Here is a 19,480-nt window from a genome sequence, read left to right as displayed (position 1 = left end):
ACTATGAGTTATTTGGTTTGCTGATGGGTAACGGAAAAGTATTTTCTAATACACCAGGTACAGTAAAAGTTTACGAACATCGTTTAAATTCAATTAGGCATGAACCTTTAGCCAGCCGACCTTATGCCATTCCAGTACCCAAAAACCGGGAGTTGAGCGAGAGATCAGCTACGTAAAAGGCGCTGTAAACCACATGCCTGATGCTGTATTACGATTACCCAAAAATACAGAGATACCAAATAAATTCAAGATTAGCTGCTTGAAAGATGTGGAATGGGTGATGGATGTTTGCAGAAGTAGCAGGCACTTTCAAAATGTTGATGAAGCACTGAAATCGGTGAAGATCATATTTGACGGCGCCGTTGCCACTAACATTAAGGCTTCATACAAAATGTACAAGGGAGTATTGTATACGCAGAGGGCAGCCATCCCGTATGTTGGAGAATATGTTGGCCAGAGAAATCTGTAGAAGAAGTGATGGGTTATTTTCATTTGGCTTATGGTCATTGCGGAGCCAATAAGTGAACAGAGAAATTGTTAGAATGCAACGCTTTTAATAATCTGTCAAGGAGAGTGACACAAAGAAAAAATCGTGCGACATATGCCAAAAAGAAAAAGTGACAAATGCCACAAGCTGAGGTTCTATTCAAGTTATTACAGCTAACGATGTGTTGGATATATTGTCACTAATTATTGTCGTTCCGTTACCGAAAACCACTGATAATTTTTCATATATGTTGGTATCAAACTGTATTCATTACGGAAAGCAACAGCAAGATCGTGTACAATAGAATGGTTCTCGACTATTTTCCAAATCTAACAATGGCCCTCTATTTTGCCCAAATTTGTGAAACGATAATATGGCGAGCAAACAAATACAGGTTGCGCATATGGCCGCATACTACCTGTCAAGTAATCTAGAGGAGACACATATGAGAGGTATTGGCTGAATATGTTAATTTACTACCATGGAAACCACCAAGTATCGGAAAGTACACACCTGAATTTGGGCAGATAATGAATTCATTAATCCATGAAAATAAGGGCTTCACTCCTGAGGACATTTTGAAGCAAGAGAAACAAAGTATTTGGTGGTAAAATTGTTATAGATTCCCCCTTGTAAAGAGATGACAATGGACGAGACGAAAGAGTTGCTTAGAAGAAAGATGGCGAAATAAGCTGAGAGTAGGATTCATAAGCACACCGAAAACTCAAAGTTTTCAAAATTCGAAGAAGCGATTTGGTTCTTGTCTGATCTTACGAGAAATCGAGTAATATGAGTCATAACAACAGCAAATTTAAATTTATGTATAATGCTTCATACAGTAAACTAAATATACTACACACCAATGCTTATTGCTTATAATACATGATATCAAAAAAGAACTTCGGTATTCAGAATGTGGTCGATTTGAAAAGGTATGAGTCAAGGGTTTGAAGCGACAGCAGTCAAACATAAAATATAGTCTGGAAAGAAAAAAAGAGAAAGTAGTAGAAATTAAATATTGTAATTAATTAAAGTATTGCAGAATTATATTCAGTTATATATGTTAACATAATGAATAATGTGTGAAGTAATTTTCTCAGTTTCATGGAAAACAAATATTACATATACAGGGTGTTTCAAAAATGACCGGTATATTTGAAACGGCAATAAAAACTAAACGAGCAGCGATAGAAATACACCGTTTGTTGCAATATGCTTGGGACAACAGTACATTTTCAGGCAGACAAACTTTCGAAATTACAGTAGTTACAATTTTCAACAACAGATGGCGCTGTAAGTGATTTGAAAGATATAGAAGACAACGCATTCTGTGTGTGGGTGCGTCATTCTGTACGTCGTCTTTCTGCTGCAAGCGTGTGCTGTTCACAACGTGCAAGTGTGCTGTAGGCAACATGGTTTATTCCTTAGAACAGAGGATTTTTCTGGAGTTGGAATTCCACCGCCTAGAACACAGTGTTGTTGCAACAAGACGAAGTTTTCAACGGAGGTTTAATGTAACCAAAGGACCGAAAAGCGATACAATAAAGAATCTGTTTGAAAAATTTCAACGGACTGGGAACGTGACGGATGAACGTGCTGGAAAGGTAGGGCGACCGTGTACAGCAACCACAGAGGGCAACGCGCAGCTAGTGCAGCAGGTGATCCAACAGCAGCCTCGGGTTTCCGTTCGCCGTGTTGCAGCTGCGGTCCAAATGACGCCAACGCCCACATATCGTCTCATGCGCCAGAGTTTACACCTCTATCCATACGAAATTCAAATGCGGCAACCCCTCAGCGCCACTACCATTGCTGCACGAGAGACATTCGCTAACGATATAGTGCACAGGATTGATGACGGCGATATGCATGTGGGCAGCATTTGGTTTACTGACGAAGCTTATTTTTACCTGGACGGCTTCGTCAATAAACAGAACTGGCGCATATGGGGAACCGAAAAGCCCCATGTTGCAGTCCCATCGTCCCTGCATCCTCAAAAAGTACTGGTCTGGGCCGCCATTTCTTCCAAAGGAATCATTGGCCCATTTTTCAGATCCGAAACGATTACTGCATCACGCTATCTGGACATTCTTCATGAATTTGTGGCGGTACAAACTGCCTTAGACGACACTGCGAACACCTCGTGGTTTATGCAAGATGGTGCCCGGCCAAATCGCACGGCCGACGTCTTTAATTTCCTGAATGAATATTTAGATGATCGTGTGATTGCTTTGGGCTATCCGAAACATACAGGAGGCGGCGTGGATTGGCCTCCCTATTCGCCAGACATAAACCCCTGTGACTTCTTTCTGTGGGGACACTTGAAAGACCAGGTGTACCGCCAGAATCCAGAAACAATTGAACAGCTGAAGCAGTACATCGCATCTGCATGTGAAGCCATTCCGCCAGACACGTTGTCAAAGGTTTCGGGTAATTTCATTCAGATACTACGCCATATTATTGCTACGCATGGTGGATATGTGGAAAATATCGTACTATAGAGTTTCCCAGACCGCAGCGCCATCTGTTGTTGAAAATTGTAACTACTGTAATTTCGAAAGTTTGTCTGCCTGAAAATGTACTGTTGTCCCAAGCATATTGCAACAAACGGTGTATTTCTATCGCTGCTCGATTAGTTTTTATTGCCGTTTCAAATATACTGGTCATTTTTGAAACACCCTGTAGATATTGTAGAAAGGACTAAGCTTCTCCAATGGAGCCTTGGAAATGAAGTAAAATAATTATCAGTGATTTGCGACGAAGACTAACAGTGGAGCAATAACATGCAAATTATGTGGGGTGGGGAAGAAGCACTTAGTTCACCACAAATATAAAGAAACAGATGAAAATTAAGTGATCAAAAATGGGCTAGGAAGCGTTGGCCCCTTTATTGTTGTGTTTCAGTCAAATTTTCAAAGATGTTGAAGTTTTCGTGTATAGGAATAAGTACAAAAAAGTAACCCTAAATAAAAGTTGAGTCAATGGTGAATGTGCCAAAAGACATTTCTCAAAGAAAATGATAAACGGTTTATATTGTAAGAAATGTACATTATATATGTATGTAAGTTTAAGTTGAAAAGAAAAAGTTTTGTAGAATAGTCATAACTTCGTTAATACATGACATCTCCCTCAGGAAAAATTTGGTGTCAGTCACTTGCCAAAAATTTGGAAATTGGCTTCTGTTTTGGTAAAAACACCTCCGTTTTGAAAATGACATTATACACATTCTTGGTTAGTATGCTAGTCGTTTTTACATTTTGCTCTTTATAACGTTCATTTTTCACTGTACATATATGCACAATAATACATATGCACAGAATCATCAATGTAAACCATTGGTTCAATTTCCCTGGATTTTACAGATACATCGAAAAATTATTTTGAATCATTGGTTAAATAACTTTTCTTTTTCCACGTATGGTACGTAATATACACAACAAAAATAAAATATTTTTCTCTCTCCTTTTTTCAAGTTACATGCAGTATGTGCTTGAATGTTTTTTTATTTATTTTTCTTAACATTACATTTACATAATCACTCAAACACAGAACATTACAAATAAGCCTTAAAATAATTAATCTGAGAAGGAACACATTTCCTTACAAGATTCTTGTTTACATTTTCCTTACGTGATCCACAATAGCAATTTCTTACATACTGAGGGAGTTCTCCAGTACTTGAGCTCTGTGTGGAGCTAACATAGGCAATGAGGCTCTTTCTTCGTTGTGTTAAAACGTAATGGAGCCTTCATCTCGCTCCACTTCAACCCTTCCTCTATTTGATCGATGAGGCCATCTGCTACGAATATGTGTCATGTTCAACCCTTCACACGTGTTTGCTATGGTCGCACTAACTCAGCTACAACAACCACCGCACATGCCTTTCCGCATTTACTTAAGGTAATCACCAAAATAGATGCGGTATCTGAACAAACAACACATAAACATAAAGGAAAGTGTTACAACTCATAGGTAAGACCGAACAAATAATGATACCAAAGCATTTCTGAGTAATTACACTGCTTTCGTAAAGCTACTACCCTTTCTGTTTCTGCAATTTTATGATCTGCTACTTTAAGGTCGTCTCAATGTTGTGTTTCATATACCTGTAAAAGTTCTAACTTTAACTATTCTTCTTTTCCTGATTTATAATCCAGCAATCAATCTCTGCATTTAAAGCTGGCACTATGTCTTCACTAATCATATAAATTAATCCGGACAGCACACCTGTGTCCCATACCCTTTAATTTTCCATAAAAGGTTGGCTTCCCTGTACATTTGACCATTATGTTTGATGGCTTGCTGTCATTACACAAAATTGTGTTGCCTTTATCTTTTGGACTCAGTGGACTCTAAACACTACCATTTAGTTTCGGAAACTTCTTAATACAATCCTCGGGAATTTCTATAACCGGTTGCAACATTGTTGCTTCATACAATTCGTGATTATACGTGGGCATTAAAACAAACTTTTGCTTACAGATTTTGCGATGCGATCTGTCTATTTATGTAACAGTTGACCGTTACTCAAGTTTGCATAGTGCAACTTTGATTCACCAATTAACAAATAATCTTTCTTTGGTTGTACGTATATAAATAATGTGGGCTTCCCATCTACTTCAAAACGTGGAGGTAATACTCTGTACAAATTAGATAGCTCACTCTCTACTAATGAGACATTCAATACATAGCTTATATACAGGGTGAGTCACCTAACGTTACCGCTGGATATATTTCGTAAACCACATCAAATACTGACGAACCGATTCCACAGACCGAACGTGCGGAGAGGGGCTAGTGTAATTGTTTAATACAAACCACACAAAAATGCACGGTAGTATGTTTTTTAACACAAACCTACGTTTTTTAAATGGAACCGCGTTTGTTTTGTTAGCACATCTGAACATATAAACAAATAAGTAATCAGTGCCGTTTGTTGCATTGTAAAATGTTAATTACATCCGGAGATATTGTAACCTAAAGTTGACGCTTGAGTATCACTCCTCCGCTGTTCGATCGTGTGTATCGGAGAGCACCGAATTACGTAGCGATCCAAAGGGAACGGTGATGGACCTTAGGTACAGAAGAGACTGGAACAGCACATTACGTCCACATGATAACACCTTTTTATTGGTCTTTTTCACTGACGCACATGTACATTACCATGAGGGGTGAGGTACACGTACACACGTGGTTTCCGATTTCAATTACGGAGTGGAATAGAGTGTGTCCCGACATGTCAGGCCAATAGATGTTCAATGTGGTGGCCATCATTTGCTGCACACAATTGCAATCTCTGGCGTAATGAATGTCGTACACGCTGCAGTACATCTGGTGTAATGTTGCCGCAGGCTGCCACAATACGTTGTTTCACATCCTCTGGGGTTGTAAGCACATCACGGTACACATTCTCCTTTAACGCACCCCACAGAAAGAAGTCCAGAGGTGTAAGATCAGGAGAACGGGCTGGCGAATTTATGCGTCCTCCACGTCCTATGAAACACCCGTCGAACATCCTGTCAAGGGTCAGCCTAGTGTTAATTGCGGAATGTGCAGGTGCACTATCATGCTGATACCACATACGTCGACGCGTTTCCAGTGGGACATCTTCGAGCAACGTTGGCAGATCATTCTGTAGAAACGCGATGTATGTTGCAGCTGTTGAGTGGTACTCAAGCGTCAACTTTAGGTTACAATATCTCCGGATGTAATTAACATTTTACACTGCAACAAACGGCACTGGTTACGTATTTGTTTATACGTTCAGATGTGCTAACAAAACTAACGTGGTTCCATTTAAAAAAACGTAGGTTTGTGTTAAAAAACACACTTCCATGCATTTTTGTATGGTTTGTATTAAACAATTACACTAGCCCCTCTCCTCACGTTCGGTCTGTGGAATCGGTTTGTCAGTATTTGATGTGGTTCACGAAATATATCCAGCGGTAACGTTAAGAGACTCACCCTGTAAATGGCTAGCATAAGTGCATTAACACCGATATGGTTAACAACTTGTATCAGAGAAATTGGGAAGTTCTTGTCTTTAACATCATCTTGAATTAAACGTAATCATTTAACTATTTGAACCCGTTTGATTACATGAGGTGCCGGTATTCCATTCTGTGCATTTACTACGGCATAATTTAACATCTCCTCTTCTCTTTACAACACAGTGTAAATCGATACACGTGTGTTAACTGTTCACTAACGGTAGTGATCACAGCTAAGTACTATTAGAATATCCACTCACATACCTTTGGAGCTTTTCCATGTTTTTAACAATCATTTGCTCATTATGTGTAAGACTAGCTGCTGTATGGTTGAAACACATCAAAGCTGCGTTTACTGATGTTATTTGCTCTTTGGTCGACTTAAGAAATTGCCTCTGTTCATTTTCGGTTAAATCAATTTTAGATTTGAAATAGGGGGCATCCTGCTCATCTAACGTCTCAAACAATATTTTACTAATTTCACCGAAAACATTTCAGACGCCTCATTTCCTACGTGTCTTATTTATTGTTAATTGTCTAATTAGACATTACAATTCCCTGATATTTCGGAAATGCTATTCTAAAGCTTGCTCTACAGCTTTACACTGTTATTCGCTTATTCACAAGGTTGTTAACCTCTCTTTCAAATATCATACACATAAATGTAGAATTCTTCTGTCTCATCAGCTGTTCCCTGCAGTTCTTCCAGATTAATATAGCTAAAGATTCTCCACGACACACTGTAGATTTGTACTTTGCCAGTACTATCATAATATTAGCCCAGCGATGAAGGAAACTCCTCCATCTTACAGCCTTGAAATTATCAAAGGTTGTCAGCTGCTGCAATATATCTCAGCAGGTCTAACACGCCCATCAGTTTCCTCGCCTGAATTATAAAAAAATGTTCTGTTTCAGTACAACACCTTTAACCTGTTAGAATGCACCGTTAAACATTTTTTCTCTTAAAACGAATGACCACATTTGGGCCATTTGTCTGTACTACTGAGTACGGCCACTCCACTCCGTGTCTAGCTGCCCCTTCTAACACTTTCACTGTGCTATAGAACTTGGTCATCCGTTTTAAATTCTTTCGGATTCTGATCTCTATAGTATAGTCCTTGTTTTTCTCCTTAACGCTGTTTATTATCGTCACTGGTACTTCGGTGCATGTGTCTCTTTTCTCCTTTAATTCGAGTACATAATCAATGTATTTATAAGTAACACCTGCGGAATCTGTTTGCAATATACCCGGTTTCTTGCATGCTCAACGGAAAACTTAACTCATGCGACGCATAATTCGTGTTGCTATGGGGTGTGGTACCGTACACATACACCGCGAATGGAAGTCCAGTTTGACAGAGTCATGTTGACACAGTGTCTCAAGAATTCTGCTATATGTCGGTGTGATCTTTGCAATGGTCCATTCGATTGCTAATAGTAACAGGAGCTGTGCACCGTGTCAGTCACTAACAGTTTACTCACTCTCCTTAGCGCGTCAGTACCATTGTCGCTCAGTATTATTGAGGATAGTCCAAATTTGAAAATTATTGTTTCCACCACGACACGAACCACTGTACCTGCGTCCTGCTCTTCTATTGCTATAATAACCGTTCTTATATAACAGCCTGGGAGGTTAGCATATTTCTATTATTTTTGTCTGTTAGCATCAGGGGACCGACGATAGCAGTATCACACCTATCAAACCCCACTTCTGGTGTTGGTGTTATGACAAATGGCATTTTTGTCTTATTTTGTGTTATCTTGTCTTCTGAGAACTGACACGTTTTTTTGATATAGTCTTGAATATCCTTCTTCGTACCGTATCACTTTCGGTATTTCATAATTCGATCATAAGTCCTCTGGATCCGTTGATGACCACCTACGGGGGCATCATGGAATTCCTGCAAAGTTTCGGCCTTTTCTTGAGCAGCAACCTCCCGCTGTTCGTTTTCCTTGACTACCAGCCCTTCCTCACTTTTATTTGCCCATTTACCGGAATCAGCTTACTGTACCTCCATTATCCTCGACAATGCAACCTTCGACAATGCATCAGCAGCACAGTTTTTCTTGCCGCTTTTGTATACAATTTCTTCTTGCTAGGCAACCCACTCATACTTAACATCTTTCTTCAATAACTGACGTAGGGGTTTTGTCACTTTATGAAAGTCAGTCAGGAAGCGCCTATAATATTCAACTAACTCAAGGAACATTTTTAATGTTTTGTTGTATTTGGCTAGGAATATTCTGCCACTGCTTTTAACTTTCTTGGGTATGGCTTTGACCCATTCTCGGTTAAGACATGTCCCAGATATGTGACCTCTTTCCTTAAAAATTCATATTTATCCAACTGTAACTGTAATTGTGTTGCCTTAGCCTCTCTAAAGCCTCGCCCAAGCGATCAATGTGTTCGTCCAGAGATGGATCAAAAATTACTACAACGCCCAAGTAAATAAACATTTTTTCACCCTGCAAACCTATTAGAACTGAATTCATCAATTTTTGGAATGTAGAAGCTGCAGAACAGTGCCCCATTTGCAATCTTTCATACATATAATGGGCGTACTGTGTACTAAAAGCTGTAAGTTCTCGATCATTTTCATCTAATAACACTTGATAGTATCTCTTAGCCAAAGCAAGAGTTGAAATATACTTTGCCTTGCCTAATCTATCCAAAATATCATCGTTACGTGGGCGCGGGATGACTGAGTTGACAGTAATGTTATTTAGTTTTCTGTAATCAGATTCATCTATCTTTTTGGTAAGCATGATTAACGGGAAATCCCAGAAGTTTGTTTAAGGTCTATTACATCGTTCTCCATCATCCTCTCCGCTTCCTTCTGCACTTCTGGTATTCTGTAAGAACACGAGCAAATTAGTCGTCCCTCTGCTTAAGGAATCAGTTTTATTTGCTGCCGAATCGTGCCTGTATATTATGTCAACTTATGAAAGATATCAATACACGCAGAACATGCCTCTATTATGGACTGTTTTTGCGGAATTTTGATGATCTATCCGAAAGTTTTCCTTTAATAAACTGACTAAATTTTTTTCTCTCAGTCGAGACCTCGTCTACCTTGCGCACAGTCTGCCTCAGTCTTGGGTTAAATGGCGGAACTCGTTCCACCTTAACGTGAGACATCCTAGTAGAAACTGTCTCGTCTCGTGTATTTAACACGCTAATTAAACAAGAGATTTCTCGAACCCTCACAGCAATCCTCGTAGATACACACCTTCCTGCAACTGTTGTTTTTCAACAATGTATACTATTAGGCTAGTACGTGCAACCGTTATCCTCAAAATCCTCCCCTCACGACGACCTAACTTTATTCTAGATATCTGGGGTACCTCAGTTTCCACATCGTCCGTTTTCTGTCGGTGACACATATGCGTCCACCAGTACTTTGTTTACTTCCCCATCAGTTCGGCATAGTTTGTCTTATTGGCTCATCTGAACTACTCAGAGGACTGTGAACTCTGCTGTACTTACATTCTGCTGCTTGAAAATATGTTTGTGGTTTTCTGAGTTCCTGCACGTTCACCTCTATCTCCTCACACAATTTAATGGGCCTGTCACCGATTCATAGCGTTCCCTTTCCGTAATCAATTACTACACCATACTTCGTAAAGAAGTCTCTACCAATTAAAGCGGCTTAGGAAATATTCAGTTCCCTTCCTGCCAGATGAACTTGTGTTTCACTATTAATTCCTGATCTGTTCCAAGATCGTCCCATACATATGTATGGCCGGACTTGTAATACATTTAATCTTTCCACTTTCTTCAGGTCTATACCCGATCTGGTTCGCAGGTACTTCATACTGAACAAGCTAATCTGTGCCCAATTACCTAGAAGCAGCTTTAAGGGACTTTCTGTATTCTGTGGGCAATGCATTCTACAAACTTATGTTTACTTTCACAGTCGACTTTAAATATCTTCCAAATTCAGCATAAGGTGACTGTAATCTTGTGTTTCTTTCGTTTCCCCGCTTCTTGTTTTTCGTATACCACACCGCGTTCTCAGTGCAAGGACCTCTTGGTTGTAACAGCGAAGTAACTACCTACTGTGTGAATGATGGATGTAAGGAAAGCAGATGAAAATCTTAAGTCTGTACATAGTGGAAGTTTAATTTCAAATATTGTACATAATTTGATGATTCTTAACTGAGGGTCATCGAAATGAATAATTTACTTTAATTTTTGACAGTACTTGATTGCATTAGCCAAGTAACTAGCTACTGTGTGCATGATGGATTTAATGAAAGCAGATGTAAGTATTAAACCTGTGAATACTAGAAGTTTAATTTTAATTCATGTACATAATTTTACTGTTTATTGACTGAGGATCATTAAAATTAATGAAACTCAAATTTTTCTAATCAAAATATCCACGGGTGTGCTTCCGGTCTACAGTGTCCAAGTTTTTGTTATTACATTTTTGTAATGTGTTTATCTGACATGTTCCTCACCGAGGAGGATCCCCTCTTTTGTGGGTCTATGGAATGAATAATTAATCTAATCTAATCTAAGTAAACTGGAACTTTCGCATCTGGTTGGCTTTTGAGCGTCTGACTTTCGACACGCTTGAATCGATTCTGCTTTACGAATTATTTACTGGAGTCTGCAGTCTTGCTTTAAATGCCATGATTTGGCACAGTTTTATATTTTAAGTTACTTGTGCAATCCTTAGCCGTGTACGCTGCAGATCCTCATGACAAACGCTTAAGGGCAATCTTTCCCGTTTTGCCCCGATGACTTTCTACACCAAATCCTTGCTGGACATAATTCCCGACTCTTCCTTCTAAGCTACATCAATAGCCTCAGTTAGGGTGACGTTTTCACCTCTTCCACGCACAGTTGTCTGTATGCGCTCATCATAAATCCTCTGAACGAATACTGCTCTGCTTAATTTTACCACTAACGAAAAACTCCCCACCTGTTCTGATGCTGGCATCGCAAAATGGATAGCTTCACGAAATTTCTGTTGAAGTGAATCTGCTTTTCTGACCCAATCTGCAATCGACTCTTCTCTGATTGTCAACTAGAAAATATTTTACACATGTGGAAGTATACATTTAGCTTGTAACGCTACCGCCCTGCTCGGACGTACGTTAGCTCTATAAAGCCTGTACTGTAATAAGTTCAAGGGCTTCACCTTATAAACAAGGATTTTAGTACAAAAGTTGACCGCGTGTACCTAATAGAAGCAAGATCGGACTCATATTCAGTCAATAACTACAGTGATGCGTCAAGCAAATGTAAAGTATAATTACTCTTTAGCATAGACAAGAAGTACACACAGTAGATGTTACCCATAATTAATAATTCGGTCGCCAGCCTAGTTAGGCAATGAGTGAGTTTTTCCTTGTACAAGTGGGTGCATGTACAAGCATAGTAACTCGTAGTAATGAAGCGTTATATGGCAAAGTTTGAAACCGGAAAAATCAACTGAACTAAAGTTTTCTCCCTTTGTACTAATTTGGATGAACTACATTTACACAACACCACACAGTAATGATTACTACGAACTGCATTTTGTATGTTGAGCAGACTGAAATCGGGCATAGATTGCCCTAGCATCGACAATCTTGAAAGTACACACACAATATCACTATTAATGATGGAAAAACACTAATACACTTAGGATTAATATAGAATTTAGCTTTACTGGTCAAATCTGATCAACACATTTCAAGGTTTGAAAGAATGGACAAGAGAAGGGGGGGGGGGGGGCCTTGAAACTGTGATGGTCGTTATACTGAAATTATTAAGTACTGAAGGCAAATTAACACTCAAAATTATCAATCTCTGGATAACTACTTTTTTTGTCTCACTTCTGAATTATTTAACTGTCATTATTTCTGTCTCAAATTAATTAAATAACATCGCTAACTCAATTCAAAAAACTCTCTTCCAATTTAGTCATACTTTTGTTCTTTCTCAACATTTGCAATAACACATAGGATTTTAAACTTCTTTATAGCATAGATTAATCTGCCGATAATTTTCATAAATACTGACATTAAACTTTCAGTTCAGGATACTCGGGTTGCACAATACGAGGTAAGGATCCTGTCTAGGTCAGTGATCAGGATAAGTCATGGCTAATGCAATTCTGGTAAAAGTCACGTTATTATTGAACAGTTAGAAACATTTTCGACACTGGTCCACACAGATACACTTCTAAGGATGAAATAAATGTTTGACCTGTGCAAGTCGGTGCGGCGGTTGGCGGGCAGCGAGATAGCGGGCAGCACGGCACACATACAAGCACGGCTAAGGCTCACACAACATCGGCACTTTCCATCTTCTTAGCGTCGTAATCTTTCCAACTTTGTGCCTCAGAATATAGCCATGCCAAGTAGTCGTCGGAATCAGTTCATCCGAGGCTCAATGGAATCCACTTTTCCTGGGTAGCCTCCTCGGTACAGTACGTGTACTTCCGACCGATTCCCAACTCCGACTGTTGCTCGCCTCCGACTGTAATACTGTGCCCGTTGTGCCGAACCGCGCCAGTGTGCGTTTTCCCGCCTCGCCTGCCTCCACCTTTTCCCGCTCCCCTACAGGTAGGGTATTCACCACAGGTTTTCTACTACACATATCCTAATGCATTACCTACGTATGGACCAAGTGTATAAATTACAATTTTCACATCTTACAATAGTTTTAACATTAAATACACTTTCCTTTGATTACCACATTATTTGAAATCTAATATAAATAATAATATTCATTTCAAAAGTTGCTCACAGTCTCTTTAACATAACGATATGAACCGCAAAAAAAAATTGAAAACCTTGCTTACATTAATTTATCTAAATTCATAAAGAAAAAAATTATTATATGTACAGTTGTCGTTACAAGCTTTCATGCGTAATTTTCGAACAAGATTTTTCTTACTTCTGCCCACAATTCACGCATAAACAGATTACTTAGTGCAGCACCATGAATATGGATTTTTACGAACTCAACAATACTGGATGGTTGATCCACGCACTAGTTCAAAGGCTATGTCGACATGGTTTGTAATTCTATTTAATGTGGCTTTCCTACCATCAAAAGCCTGGGGTATGAGTTTAATGACATCGCTAATAGTAACGTTAGTTGTAGCTCTCCCCTGTTGGCAACTGCGATGTTAAGTGAGGCCATTACCTACTTTCGTTACAGATGGTCTGTGTAGAGGCGAAACGAGGCGAGGCGAGGGGATTCGAGGTAGCATCTTCTCTGAAGGTGATGCACTGCACTGTGCTGCACCAATGTGAGATGAGCGGGACGTGACCACGCGACGCCTGGGGTGTCGCAATGCCTTCAGTTGTGCCGTGTCGGGCTGTTGGCCGCTTTCGGCTGCTCGCCGGCCACCGCCGCTGCTGTTCTGCTGGACAGCCCTTCAGCCACTCTGTCTCGTTGTTACCCGGCCGTTACCCCGACCCCTGCGTTATTCTTTTTTTTTTTTATTTAGCCTTTGAGTGTGTACTCAGTTTAGCCATCGGCAACACATAGTGACAATGTGGACATAATTGAATAAACAAATACAGAAATTCATATATTTACAAGAATAAAAAGCTTAACTGTTACAGTTTTGTACATAATGTTTTAAAAATTGAATTGAATTGGAAATAATTAAAAGTGTCTTGGCTTACAATTCACACCAATTCTGAAATATCTTCATCAGCAAGACATATTTATAATTTACGTACACCATTAAAACCTACAGATTGTAACCAGTACTCTTGATGAAGTTAACTATCAGTTTATATAGACGAACGTCTTTAGTACACAAAAGAGAAGAAGCTGATTGCGGAAGATGGTAGCCCATACTCAGCAATGTCTTCAGAAAGACCAACCGTTCAGGGTCAAATTTGGGGCACATAAATTAGATGTGGTTGACATCAGCTTCCGACTCAGGATCACACTCACATGCTGGTGAACTGTAAACGTTGATCAGATGTAGATGTTGCGGGAAAGAGGCATGATTGAAGCGGAGTCTTATGATGGTAGAAATCGTGGATCGGTCTAGATGTGTCCTCATGAACCACGGCTGTGAAGGAATCCGAGGTTGTAGCACTGCGTAATAACCGCCTTTTGTCTGTTGAGAAACGTTCCACATTTCCTGCCATTGTTGTCTTGCGTGATCCTTGACTTCACGTAAGTAGTCTGTATAAGGAAGGTGTAGATCCAGGACGGTGCCTAAGGTTGCCGCTTGTTTGTCGTAAAGTCTTATGGACGGGGCTGCCCTGGCCGCGTCTTCGCTCATCTGGCGTCGACCTCCGGACCTCTGCTTATTTCTTCTGCCCTTCTCCTTTCGTCTGTTCTCACTGGAATGCAACTGCTGCTCCTAATGAGTCTCTAATCCGTCATTCCAGTCTTGACGTCGGACTCAGTACGTACGAAGTACGTATTTATCTCAAAAATCATTAAGGATACGCCACACCTGGTACCAGAAAACTGTTTTCTACGTCATGTCCTAATACAGGATAGAGGGAACACATGGGGTTACAGGTCCGTCTGCAGTTTCCGAGCGATTAGGAGCAAATGCAAAAGACAAACTTCCAGTGAAGACAGGTTGCTTGTTTGATGTAGCGCCTGCGCCAGCGAGAGTACCGGATTTTAAGACTCGATACGATGCTCGCAGCAGGAGACTCAAAGATGCTCGGGGATCTGATTAAAACTGTTTATTTACAACCAAAGTAACTATAACACTGAAGGCCAATTCTAAACATTAGAACAAACAACAAGTGTAACTGGTTACACAACAGATGTCAGTGTTGGAGACTGTGCAGTGAGCGTTGACAGAAGCTGTGAACACTAGCAGCGTTCTAAGTACAATCTATGGGAGTAGCAGTCCAAACGAGAAACGGACTTGTCAGACCTTACGAAGGCTGCCAACAAGCTGGTGTCCCATCTATACGACTGAGAACTCTATCTGAAATCAAAAAACATGTGGTTTCAAAGGACTGTGCTTCTCCCCCCCCCCCCCCCCCCTTCCTTGAGTGGGCCCACCAGTCCATCGGCACCTAACAGGCTTCGACCAATCTCACGAGTAGCTCAGCACATACAGAACGCCTCTGACAAGCCACATTCAGATTCCTCCTGTTCTTCTACTCGGTAGGCAGGGATGCATTGTAAGTAGGCTGTTTACGTTTTCTTATTGGCAACGTTACGCAGCGCTCTGTACGAAAATCACTGGCTGTGCTGTGTGCTGTCTGTGGCCAGTTTGCATTGTTGTCTGCCGTTGTAGTGTTGGGCAGTTGGATGTGAACAGCGCGTAGCATTGCGCAGTTGGAGGTGAGCCGCCAGCAGTGGTGGATCTGGGGAGAGAGATGGCGGAGTTTTGAAATTTGTAAGACTGGATGACATGAACTGCTATATATATTATGACTATTAAGGTAAATACATTGTTTGTTCTCTATTAAAATCTTTCATTTGCTAACTATGCCTATCAGTAGTTAGTGCCTTCCGTAGTTTGAATCTTTTATTTAGCTGGCAGTAGTGGCGCTCTCTGTATTGCAGTAATTCGAGTAACGAAGATTTTTGTGAGGTAAGTGATTTGTGAAAGGTATAGGTTAATGTCAGTCAGGGCCATTCTTTTGTAGGATTATTGAAGGTCAGGTTGCGTTGCGCTAAAAAATGTTGTGTGTCAGTTTAAGCACAGTCATGTATAATTGTTCAAAGGGGACGTTTCATATGTCGACCCTTAGCCGAGGATACCTCACTGGAATCTTCTGATTTTTTCTTGTAGTTTGTGTAATTAGTGTAGATTTTGTTTATTGCTAGCGCGTAATTGTAGAGAGAATCTCCTTTGTAGTTGCAGTCTTTCATTGTTTTACATTAAAACAGGTGTGGCACGCATGTAAATTTGCACCAAGTATTTCGCAGCTGCGCTTGCAATTAACTAGATATTATTTTCAGTGTTATTTTAATGTGTTCTCTTATTTTTGCTCTTCAAATTGTGTTTTTATGTGTTGTCGTATGAAATATTGTGACAATAATGGAGTGTGAAAAACGTAATACTAGACTCCAAAGTAAACTGAGAAATGACAGTGAAGACGAAAGCAGTGTGTTAGCGCCACCATATAATGAATTAACTAATGTTCAAAGTAGTAATTTGGTAATTGTGCATAGGGAAATGGAGCGAGCTGCAAATAATGGTGTAGGCAGTGAAACAATTAGTGAACAGGGAAGCATTATCTATCGATCGGTCGGCACTAGCTCGCCTCAGGTTTCCGAAATGACAGGACACAATCTTGCAAATACTGTAGATTCAGGTTTTGCGTCCTCACTGTTTTCTCAAATAAATCAAGACACATTTTCTGCTTTTCAAAATGCGAATATTGCCGGTTCAAATGCACTGCCGAATAGAACTGAGGAACATGCTTCAGACACCAGTGCACTGTTATTACAGTTAATGCAACAAATGGGACAAAGGCTACAAAAGTTAGACACAACGCTTGAACAAAATCAGAAACAAATGGGACAAAATCTTCAAAAGTTAGACACAATTGAACAACACCAGAGACAAACAGAGCAACAGTTAGACACAATGGAACAAAATCTTGAAAAGTTAGACACAATGGAACAAAATCTTCGAAAGTTAGACACCACACTTGAACAAACACGTGAAGATTTAACTACTGAGTTACATAACATTGAATCGAAATGTCAAAAAGTCTGTAATGACGTAAAAACACAAATTTGTGAGCATTTCCAACCTATTTCTTCGCGTCATGAAAATGCATTACAGAATCACGAAGCAGCCATAAAAGAACTGCAAACTATTGTTCATGAAAATCACGACACGTTGCAAGCTAAAATTGACTCAGTTGCGTACTTGCAAAAACTCAGGAAAACTTAAAGGACACAGTAGATTCGATTTCAACACAAATGGACACTCTGAAACTTGGTTCAGAAAAACACACAGAGGAAATAATTTCACTAACGGATAAAGTAGCCGAACTTTCAGATCAGTTCACTAACTTATCTGCAAAGGTAGATGATGATCTGAATGACACAAGACCTGTTGTCATCACTGACACAGAAGTGTATGAACAAATTAAGAAATTCAAACAAAATCAGAATCAAATTAATACACAATACAAAAGAGAAATCCGGGAAATACAAGATCAGTTGGCACAAGTGATAAAAAAATTACATATTTCAGAGGACACTCGCGCTCCAACACGGGAAGAGGGACTTAGAAATACGGAAAAGCCACAAAATAATACCACAGGGCATTTTGGAAATTATGAAAGAAATTGGCAAGGTGCACCGAATTTTGAGATGGAACCGCCGACACGACGTAACAATGACCGATACGCTACTCGTCGACACGATGATTTTGACTATAAGCTGTTCATTACTACACGTAAATTCAAAACATTTAAGAATTCTGGCAACGACATTCATCCACAAGCGTGGCTCCATCAATTCTCTCATTTTTTTCCTCCCAACTGGTCATTAGAGCACAGACTAGAATTTATGTGTGGCTATTTAGAGAATGAACCAGCTGAAAGAATGCGATCGGTCATTCACGATTGCCACAGTGAAGTAGAATTTTACCATGCCTTCCTCTCAGCATATTGGTCTCAAGCCACACAAGACCGAGTAAAAAATAGCATCATGATGATGAAACACTTTGAACAATCTGAATTTTCCAGCCTTGTGAAATATTTTGAAGACATGTTGCACAAGAATCAGTACCTGTCAAACCCATACAGCCCCTCAGAACTCATCCGCATTTGCTTAATCAAATTACTTGAACATTTACGACATATTATTTTGGCAGGACGTTGCAAAGATAACACTGAAGCTTTTCAGGGACTGTTACAAGAATTGGAAATTGACACTGACAATCGCGGAACGCGAAAACAGGAACACAACAATTACAGGTCACATCCGTCACAATTCCACGATGACAGAAATAATACACAACAAGGCTATTCTTACAACATAAATCGTGACCAAAACAGGAGCACAACAATTACAGGTCACATCCGTCGCAATTCCGCGATGAAATAAATTATAACTGGACACGACGAGGCTATTCTCACAACACAAATCGTGACCAAAACAGACACCACCCGTATGACAACCACTGGCAGGGTAATAGTTACAGAGAAAGTTCGCATTTCCGTAGTAATGAATATGACAGAGACAATCATAGAAACAGACAATATGGTAACCAGAACTATTATTATCAAGGGAGACAGAATAATTTCAGACGCAACAGTTCAGCGCGCAGTTACGATTCAGGGAGAAATTCTCCACCACATGACCGACAAACAAGAAACTATGTAAACTACCGACAAAACGACAGACCTGAATTCCATCAGAACTGGTGAGCTTCAAACAGGGCTTCAAACAGGGCAGGGCCTCCTCTTCAGGGTGAATTTGTAAAAGTTAGGTCTCCTAATCCCAATAACGGCGCGCGCCAACAAAGAAACAATGACTTGCACCGCAGGCAGCCATGTGCGCCGGCTGGCTCAGATAAAAATAACATAAATGCTAACCTTGAGAAAAATTCCAGTATTCTTTACCGACGTATACCACACGATGATTCCGTTGAAGCTGGAGCTCTGCATAGTAGTAAGAGTAAAGGTTTACACCACATTTCACATGTAAAACCGTTTATTGAAAGATAATTTGCTTTTTAACTTTGTCTTTGCCATATACCTTTCATTTTACATTACTAGTATGCTTTGTCAGGCTTAAAATCTGTTAACATGCAACAATGTTTGAAGTTAAATATCCAGTCAAGAACCAAGAGAACTTATTTAAACAGAAATTACGAATGCATTGTTATTGTGAACAGACGACACAGTGTTATTGTGTGTGTACATTCTTGCTTGTTAGTTGCACGATTACGTAACGACTATAAGGCTCACACACTTAGAACATTTACCAGTACTGCTTATGAGATTTTAATGCAACATTTTGGTTTACTTGAAATTACATTCTGGATTTAAAGTACTTTCTGAGAGATACCAGATGACACAGTGGTTAGTTTATCTGACA

The sequence above is a fragment of the Schistocerca serialis genome, chromosome 2 (genome assembly GCF_023864345.2).
Source record: "Schistocerca serialis cubense isolate TAMUIC-IGC-003099 chromosome 2, iqSchSeri2.2, whole genome shotgun sequence".
Taxonomy (NCBI): Eukaryota; Metazoa; Arthropoda; class Insecta; order Orthoptera; family Acrididae; genus Schistocerca; species Schistocerca serialis.
This window is presented reverse-complemented; position numbering follows the sequence as displayed.